This window comes from Chiloscyllium punctatum, chromosome 12 (assembly GCF_047496795.1).
Source record: "Chiloscyllium punctatum isolate Juve2018m chromosome 12, sChiPun1.3, whole genome shotgun sequence".
Classification (NCBI taxonomy): domain Eukaryota; kingdom Metazoa; phylum Chordata; class Chondrichthyes; order Orectolobiformes; family Hemiscylliidae; genus Chiloscyllium; species Chiloscyllium punctatum.
The window spans coordinates 18,075,170-18,084,498 of NC_092750.1; positions in this window are offsets into that span (position 1 = coordinate 18,075,170).

The window sequence follows — 9,329 nt, forward strand, 5'->3', positions numbered from 1 at the left end:
CACTCAGTGGATATCCTGGAATTCACCAGCACCCCTTGCACCTGGAACATCTCCAAAAGCACTGTCAGCTCAGAGCTGCCCTATCTGATTGCTGGCATTTGCCTGGACATGGCCAACAGGGAGAATCAGTGCCTTGCTATGTTGGCAGGGTACTGGAGGTCCTGCTGGATGGGAGACCAATATAGGACTACCTCAGGACCAGTCCACAACATCAGACTGTGCTAGCTTGGTCTGAGTTTTCCATCTGGGTGAATTCTGTTTTAGCTGTCTAGAGGAAGATCCAGCACTGCAGGAAGAAAGTTAATGTCCTTCTCTCTAATATCTTCCTATCTCTGCCATTGCACCCACCTCCCACCAAGGCTCATGCTCTACCACTCTCATTATTGGGCGGCACGGTGGCACAGTGGTTAGCACTGCTCTCTCACAGCGCCCAGAGACCCGGGTTCAATTCCTGCCTCAGGTGACTGACTGTGTGGAGTTTGCACATTCTCCCTGTGTCTGCGTGGGTTTCCTCCGGGTGCTCCGGTTTCCTCCCACAGTCCAAAGATGTGCAGGTCAGGTGAATTGGCCATGCTAAATTGCCCATAGTATTAGGTAAGGGGTAAATGTATGGGTGGGTGGTGGGGCGGTGTGGACTTGTTGGGCCGAAGGGCCTGTTTCCACACTGTAAGTAATCTAATCTAATCTTATTGTCTGAAACACCTATGACAAATTTCTTAGCTATGTGCCTGGGTTAAACAGTACAGATATACAGCCGTAGTAAGAATTTGATTTAGCTGGCTGAGGGCTAAAGCCGTAAAAGTTAAGGCAAGGCAATGTGAGGCAGGATGCTGTAGGCACCCAGGTAGGCTCAGAATGAGAGAGGCCATGAAAGTGAGTGCAGGGGTTGAACTTGCAGCCTGGTCCAGTCCATGAACTGGGTGTGTGTCCTTGATCGCACAATGTTCTTACTGCAGCATTACAGAGATTTGCTGTTAGAACCCAAGAGGCAGTATTGAAGAAAAGAAGCATCCTATAAATGGGATCAGAGATGTGCGATGAGGGTTCTTATAGGCTATGGGTGCATGTGGCTGGTTCCTATAGGGTGTGCCTGCGATACCTTTACCTAGTTTCCAACCTGGAGGTCATTCTAAGGTAACAGTGAGGTGAGTTCACCAGGTGCTCGCTTCTGGTTTCCTTTCTGAGTTTTCCCAACTTTGGGTTGTTTGGTAGGTTGTGAGACTGGATTTAATGAGGTGAGTTTGGCTGTTAATAATGTATTAAACAATCAATGATGACTGTCAATTGGCAACTAAAGATGGCATGAGTTACTTCTGATGTCAAGATGGGCCTCATCACATTTGTTGCCTGATTCTGCCACAAATCTTCCCAATGCCAATGTCTCTTAGACCCCTATAAGAGTCTGCCCACTATCTGCATATATCATGTACTTTATCAGAAAAGATTTCCCATTCTCTAAAAGAAAAAAGGGTGGATGTTGTATTATTACATAGACACCACAACAGACAGACAGTGTAAGGCAGATGACAACACGACTTGTGATGTCCAGCATAGAGATACTTTCTTTGCCTTCAGCAAGCGTTACTATAGCAACAGCAGTAATCACAATATAGTGAACACAGAATGCTGACTATGCTTAGGTCTGAGATATTGTGACAACGTAAATAGTATTGTTAGCAAACTTCAAGATGTCTGTCTCAACCAGAGTCCAATCTTTGTGATATATGTTACATGGGCTAACATATAGGGAAACACTTAGACCATTTCATACTGGAAGAGGTGTTTTACCCAAGAAAGCATATCAGGTAGAATTATTACTCCAGAAGGAGAACATTTTAATTAATCTTGTCACTACTGATCTCTCACTGGGGGGATTTAGACCAGTTGAACTCAGTGAGCACCAGTGAGGCTGCAAAATACTTGACAGTATTTCAGTGGGACAACATTCTAGACATTGCTTTGAATGACAATGGCCCTTAATTCATAATTGAAGAATTCAGTTATTTCATAAATGACTGAGAAACTCTGCATCAAACATCACCTCCATCCTATTCCCATACAAATGGAAATGGTGAGGAAGCAGTGAAAATTATCCCCCAGATATCATTTAAAAAATCAAGCAACTACAGCAGAGACGTGTGTAATGCAATCCTAGAGTAAAGAAATGCATATACTTAAGGCAGGTAAGTTATCCAGTCCGACAACTGTCATGTTATACCAAAAGAAGACTTCCCGTAACAACAAGACTACTGATGCTAGAAGTAATAGTAGGAGTGAATGACAAAATCAAAGTGAAATGACATAAACCTAAAACTTGGCAGTTAAGATGGCTAAATCATTACCAGAGTTGAACATTTGAGAGCCAATCAGCGTACAAACATTCAACACTCTCAACAAGAGTTAGCCAATGCAGCAACTTGAAGCCCATTATTGTCACCCCACTCACACATGGTAAACTTGAAAAACTAGCTTTTTGTCTGCTTTTTCAGTGCAGACAGTTGATGAGGAAGACATGATTGTCATCAACTACACAGAGTGCAGAGCAACCATTTCAGTCTCAGGCATCCACCATTCACCAACAAGGGCAATGGATTAGTAGTAACAGTTACCATAGTAACGGCATTACTGCAGGAATTGCACTCCCAGAGATAGAACATTACCCCAGGAATGGCCAGGTACCAGCTGAACAACCAAATGACATGCGCATGCATACCCTTGGAAGACCTGAGAGCACTATTTAAACATAATGTTTGCAATGCAAGTGATTGAAGTCACTGATTAGAATTAACAAACTGGTGTGTACAGAAATTATGATTATAATTATTTTCCATATATATTGAGTAAACTCTAAGTGCAAATGAAATTGCACCCAAATTCCTTTTATGAGAAAGGAGATGTTTGGAGAAATATACTTCTGCAATTGTGGAGTGTCATAGTCAAGTGATCTCTGCTCGAACTTGCTTTCAGTTTAGAATCAATAGCCTTTGAAACATGTTATGTGTAATAATGACACAGAGACTTTGATGAGTTACTGCAGCACATCTTGCATAGATGGTACATACTACTCCCATGTATATTGATAGTTAACTAAAGTGGGAGTCAAAGGTTAGCGAGGGTAGCTGAGAATGTGGAGGTGAGGCCACACGCAATAAGCCATGATCTAATTGAATGATTGCACAAGCAGGAAGACAATCTCCTGCCACTGCTTAATATGGCTGTATATTCATTTGTTGAAGGAATTGAATGTTGAAAGAGGTGGATAAGCTGCAAATCAAGCAGACTATGTTGTTCTAGATGCTGTCATGATGTTGGTGGAGCAGCACTCATCCAGGTAAATGGAGAGTGTTCCATTATAGTCCTGAATTGTGTATATGGTGGACAGGTTTTCGGGAGACAGGTGGTGAGTAACTTGCCATAGAATTCCTTGTTTATAATCTGTTCGTATGGCTATTGTTTTTATGATCAGTCTAGTTCAGTTTCTGGTCGATGGTATTTTCCAGATTACCATTTGTTGAAACTGTCAATATCATTCTGCAGACTCTTTGTCATCACTTACCTTCCTAAAAAAATTCCCTCCAGTCCACAGCCTGGCCAGACAATTGAAGCATTGTAGTGAAATGGCCAATCATAGAATCTCTACAGTGTGGAGACAGACCCATCAGCCCCACACCGTTCATCTGAAGCGTATCCCACCCAAATCCATTCCCTATATTTACCCCTAACCTACACATCCCTGAACATGATGGGCAATTTAGCATGGTCAATTCACCTCACCTGCACATCTTTGGATTGTGAGACAAAATCGGAGCACCCGGAGGAAACCCATGCAGACACAGGGCGAATATATAAATTCTACACAGACAGTTGCCCGAGGCTGGAATGGAACCCAAGTCCCTTGAGCTTTGAGGCAGCAGTGCTAATTACTGAGCCACCATGCTGCCCAGCTCAGACACAGAAACTCGTTCCATTGACGATCGTTTTGGGAAAACAATTTATCAGTGGGTCTGAAGCTGCACCCATAGGACAGAAAAACAGAGTGGGGCCACAAATCGAATGATTTGATTTATTACACAGTGGAAGATTTATTACACAGGTACAGTGAAAAGTTTTGTTTTGCATGCAGTACAGGCAGATGATGTCATACAAAGTGCTCTATTACCAAAGGCGTAATCAACACCTAATTTACTCAAATTGAGCAAGCAAAACTGGAAAACGTAGATGAGGAAACAGAGTGATGTACAGAGGGATCTTGGGGCTCAAGTCTATAGCTCCATTAAAATGACCAAGCAAGTAGATAGGGTGACAAGAAAGGTGTTTGGCGTGATTACCTTTATTGACTGGAGAATTGAGTACAAGAATTAGGATGTCATGTTGCAGTTTTATATGACTTTGGTTAGGCCAAACTTAGAATATTGCGGGTTCCAGAATAGAGTGGTACTGGAAAAGCACAGCAGTTCAGGCAGCATCTGAGGAGCAGGAAAATTGATGTTTCGGGCAAAAGCCCATCATCATGAATAGAGGCAGGGAGCCTGCAGGGTGGAGAGATAACTGAGAGGAGGGTGGGGTGGGGAGAAAGTAGCATAGAGTACAATAGGTGAATGGGGGTGGGGACGTATGTGATAGGTCAGAGAGGAGGGTGGAGTGCACAGATGGAAAGGAAGATAGGCAGGTAGGACAAGTCATGAGGACAGTGCTGAGCTGGAAGTTTGGAACTGGAGTGAGGTGGGCGGAGGGTAAATGAGGAAACTGGTGAAGTCCACATTGATGCCCTGGGGTTGAAGTGTTCCGAGGCGGAAGATGACGTGTTCTTCCTCCAGGCTTTGGGTGGTGAGGGAGTGGCGGTGAAGGAGGCCCAGAAGCTCCATGTCCTTGGCTGAGCGGGAGGGGGAGTTGAAATGTTGGGTCACAGGGCGGTGGGGTTGATCAATGTGGACTTCACCAGTTTCCTCATTTCCCCTTCCCCCACCTCACCCCAATTCCAAACTTCCAGCTCAGCACTGTCCCCATGACTTGTCCTACCTGCCTATCTTCCTTTCCACCTCTCCACTCCACCCTCCTCTCTGACCTATCACATACGTCCCCACCCCCACTCACCTATTGTACTCTATGCTACTTTCTCCCTATCCCCACACTCCTCTCATTTATCTCTCCACCCTGCAGGCACTCTGCCTCTATTCCTGTAGAAGAGCTTTTGCCCGAAACGTCGATTTTCCTGCTCCCCGGATGCTGCCTGACCTGCTGAGGGGCTTTTCCCGCACCACTCTAATCTAGACTCTGGTTTCCAGCATCTGCAGTTCTTGTTTTTACTTAGAATATTGCGTTCAATTCTGCTTGAAGGAAGGATGTGGAGGCTTAGGAGAGGGTGCAGAACAGGTTTACCAGGATGTTGCCTGGATTAAAGTGTTTGAGCTATAAGGAGAGGCTAGAGAAACTTGGGTTGCTTTCTCTGGAGTGGCAGAGTTTGAAGAGAGACTTGATATTAGTTATGAAATTATGAGATGCGTAGATAGGGTTGATGGTCAGAATCATTTTTCCAGAGTTGAAATGCCTAATACTAGGGGGCAAAGTGAGAGGGAAAAAGTTGAAAGCAGATATGTGGGGCAAGAATTTTACACAAAACACCGAAACGCAACCCACCCAGAACCATTCCCCTACATTTACCCCTTCACTTAACACTACGGGCAATTTAGCACGGCCAATTCGCCTAACCTGCACATTTTTGGACTGTGGGAGGAAACCGGAGGGAACCCACGCAGACACAGGGAGAATGTGCAAACTCCACACAGTTGCCTGAGGCGGGAATTGAACCCGGGTTTCTGGTGCTGTGAGGCAGCAGTGCTAACCACTGTGCCGCCCCATAACCACTTGCACCACAGAGACTGGCTGGCGAGATGGGTTAAGAAAATGAGAAAAGCAACAAGATAATGCTCAACTTTTCAATTGTATATCTGTTCACTTCGGATGGGGTAAAAGATGAACTTTTGAAGCTGTTTCAGTAATATCAATTTATTCAGTATTTTACCATTTATACATCTCATTCAGTAATATATTCTTTCGGCCAAGCTGGTGTTTGGTGACATTATACACTTTTCACTGCACTTAGGTACAAGTGACAATATTAAATTGATCTATGGTTTAATCTAAATCACTGGCAATAGCATACCATAGGCTCAATTAAGACCTGAGGTGGTTTACCAAAGTGGCCATATTTAATATATGGCCTGTCGTACAAATGTTTGCAGCCATTGACCATCTTGATACATCTACCGTGAGATCATTTGTAGCCCTCAGGCATTCCAGCTGATCCATCTTCAAGGTCCATTACTGAAGAAAATTACAGGTATGGTCGAGGTCAGGTGACGTGAAACAGGAACTGAATCAGGAAGTGAATTGATTTGGTCTTTCATTAAATCAATTCATTATTTTCATCCCAGACACTGAGGAATTGTTCATCTTTGTGTATTCATATTTGTTATAAATCCAAGAGAACAGGATCATTTATATTCTTTTAATCTGGAAAAATAATGAAAGAAATGTCAGTGTTCACCATATATAGTACTACTAGATGTACACGAATGTGAAGTGAACATGAACACATTTGACTTAAGTACATACAAAGACTGGTAAGGTCTTGTTGAACCCTCCAGACTCAGTCTCCAGTTGCACAAGAACTGACACCACTATCATGTGGTTGGTTGCATTTGTAAATGATCTCCTAAGAATAAAGATACAGAGTCCAGGCAGACTGTAACAGTATACTTTTCTGCTGAGAGACTTTAGCTGAAATGTTGAGCTTTGGTTATTCCAGTCTTAATGTATCTGTTAAAAAAGAAAGTGTGATTCTTTTGTAACTCTTCGCCTTGTTGCCAAATATTCAGTCTACAGTTCTTCAATATTGATGCATAAATATATTAAAATCTCATCTTTAATCATTAACTGATTTTCAATAAAATGCCTGTACTGTACGGAACATAATGTCTTTCCTCTATCAGTTATGATATGTGTCATGCTAACAAAGAATATCAATAAATAGCTAATTATTCAAAGGCAATTGACTCATTTTTACTGGCGCCAACTTATTTTTTTCCATAGACTCCTATCAAATAAGCAATACCACTGACAGCAGGTTCATCTTGTCCTTGATGCTGAATCATATTCCCCTCAGGATTTGAGGCTACGTCTCTCCACATCACTGCTGCTGCCACAGAGATAGAACATAGAACATAGAACATAGAACAGTACAGCACAGAACAGGCCCTTCAGCCCATGATGTTGTGCCGACCATTGATCCTCATGTAAGTTAAACCTAATGTAGGAACCCTCAAATTTCTATGACCATATGCATGTCCAGCAGTCTCTTAAATATCCCCAATGACCTCACTTCCACAACTGCTTCTGGCAACGCATTCCATGCTCCCACAACTCTCTGTGTAAAGAACCCGCCTCTGACATCCCCTCTATACTTTCCGCCAAACAGCTTAAAATTATGACCCCTTGTGTTAACAATTTCTGCCCTGGGAAAATGTCTCTGGCTATCAACTCTATCTATGCCTCTCATTATCTTGTACACCTCAATTAGGTCCCCTCTCTTCCTTCTTTTTCCAATAAATAAAGTCCGAACTCAGTCAACCTCTCTTCGTAAGATAAGCCCTCCAGTCCAGGCAGCATCCTGGTAAACCCCCTCTGAACCCTTTCCAAAGCATACACATCTTTCCTATAATAGGGCGAGCAGAACTGGACACAGTATTCCAAGTGCGGTCTAACCAAAGTTTTATAGAGCTGCAACAAGATCTCACGGCTCTTAAACTCAATCCCCCTGTTAATGAAAGCCAAAACACCATATGCTTTCTTAACAACCCTGTCCACTTGGGTGGCCATTTTAAGGGATCTATGTATCTGCACACGAAGATCCCGCTGTCCCTCCACACTGCCAAGAATCCTGTTGTAATCCTGTACTCAACTTTCAAGTTCGACCTTCCAAAATGTATCCTGTCAATGTCACGCTGCAGCCTACAACAGTCCTCTATACTATCAACAACACCTCCAACTTTTGTATTGTCTGCAAACTTGCTAACCCATCCTTCAATCTCCTCATCCAAGTCATTAATAAAAATTACAAAGAGTAAAGGCCCAAGAACAGAGCCCTGTGGAACACCACTCACCACTGACTTCTAGGCAGAATATTTTCCTTCCACTACCACTCACTGTCTTCTGTCGACCAGCCAATTTTGTAGGAGAAAGTGAGGACTGCAGACTGCTCATGCCCGAAACGTCGATTCTCCTGCTCCTTGGATGCTGCCTCACCTGCTGCGCTTTTCCAGCAACACATTTTCAGCCAATTTTGTATCCAGACAGCTAAATTTCCCTGTATCCCATTCCTCCTGACCTTCTGAATGAGCCTACCATGGGGAATCTTATCAAATGCCTTGGTGAAGTCCATTAACACCACATCCACCGCTCGATCCTCATCAACTTGTCTAGTAACATGCTCAAAGAACTCAATAAAATTTGTGAGGCATGACCTGCCCCTCACAAAGCCGTGCTGACTGCAATTATTCAAGCCATGCTCTTCCAGATGGTCATAAATCCTATCCCTCAGAATCCTTTCTAACACCTTGCAGATGACAGATGGCACATGAAGCATGAGAGCAATACTGGATTTCCTCATCTTCCAGTGGCTTTTAGTTATGATTGCATCCAGCGCAATTGTAGCCCAACAACCATGGTCACATACTTTAATTGTGTTGTTTTCCAGGCAAGGAATTGAATTTGATTGTCACATTACCCATTAACTTAAAACAGTGATTCCCAAACTCTTCAGTAAAATGGCTCAATTCAATAAGACAGATAATTCCATGGCACACCCATTGTTTTCAGCTGAAGTGGTGTTTGTCTGCAAATGGGTTTTAACATACTGGGCGCCATTTGCCAACTTCACCCTGCAGATGAGACATTCAGATAAGGGGCAAGTCGCATTTCCTGCCCATGAAAATCCAAAGACCATGCAGGTCTCATTATACTGTTTTGGAACAATTCTTGGTTTCTTATTCTTTGGGTTCAGATGTTTCATCAGTGACAGAATTGGTGGAGAAATCTCCTCCTTTGACAACAATATTATCCATTTCTTCTTCAACCAGGGGAAATAAAGTAGAATTTGCAAGTAAGTGCGGATGCAATCAATTTAGCTACAAATGCTAACTTTTTTTTTGTTTCAAATTACAATCACCAAAACAGCATGTGAACAGTCTGCTTGTTTTCTCCAGTCACTGGTTAAAAATTGATGTCACCTCAATTTTGCCCTTTGGTTACCTCGAGACATAGAGTCGTAC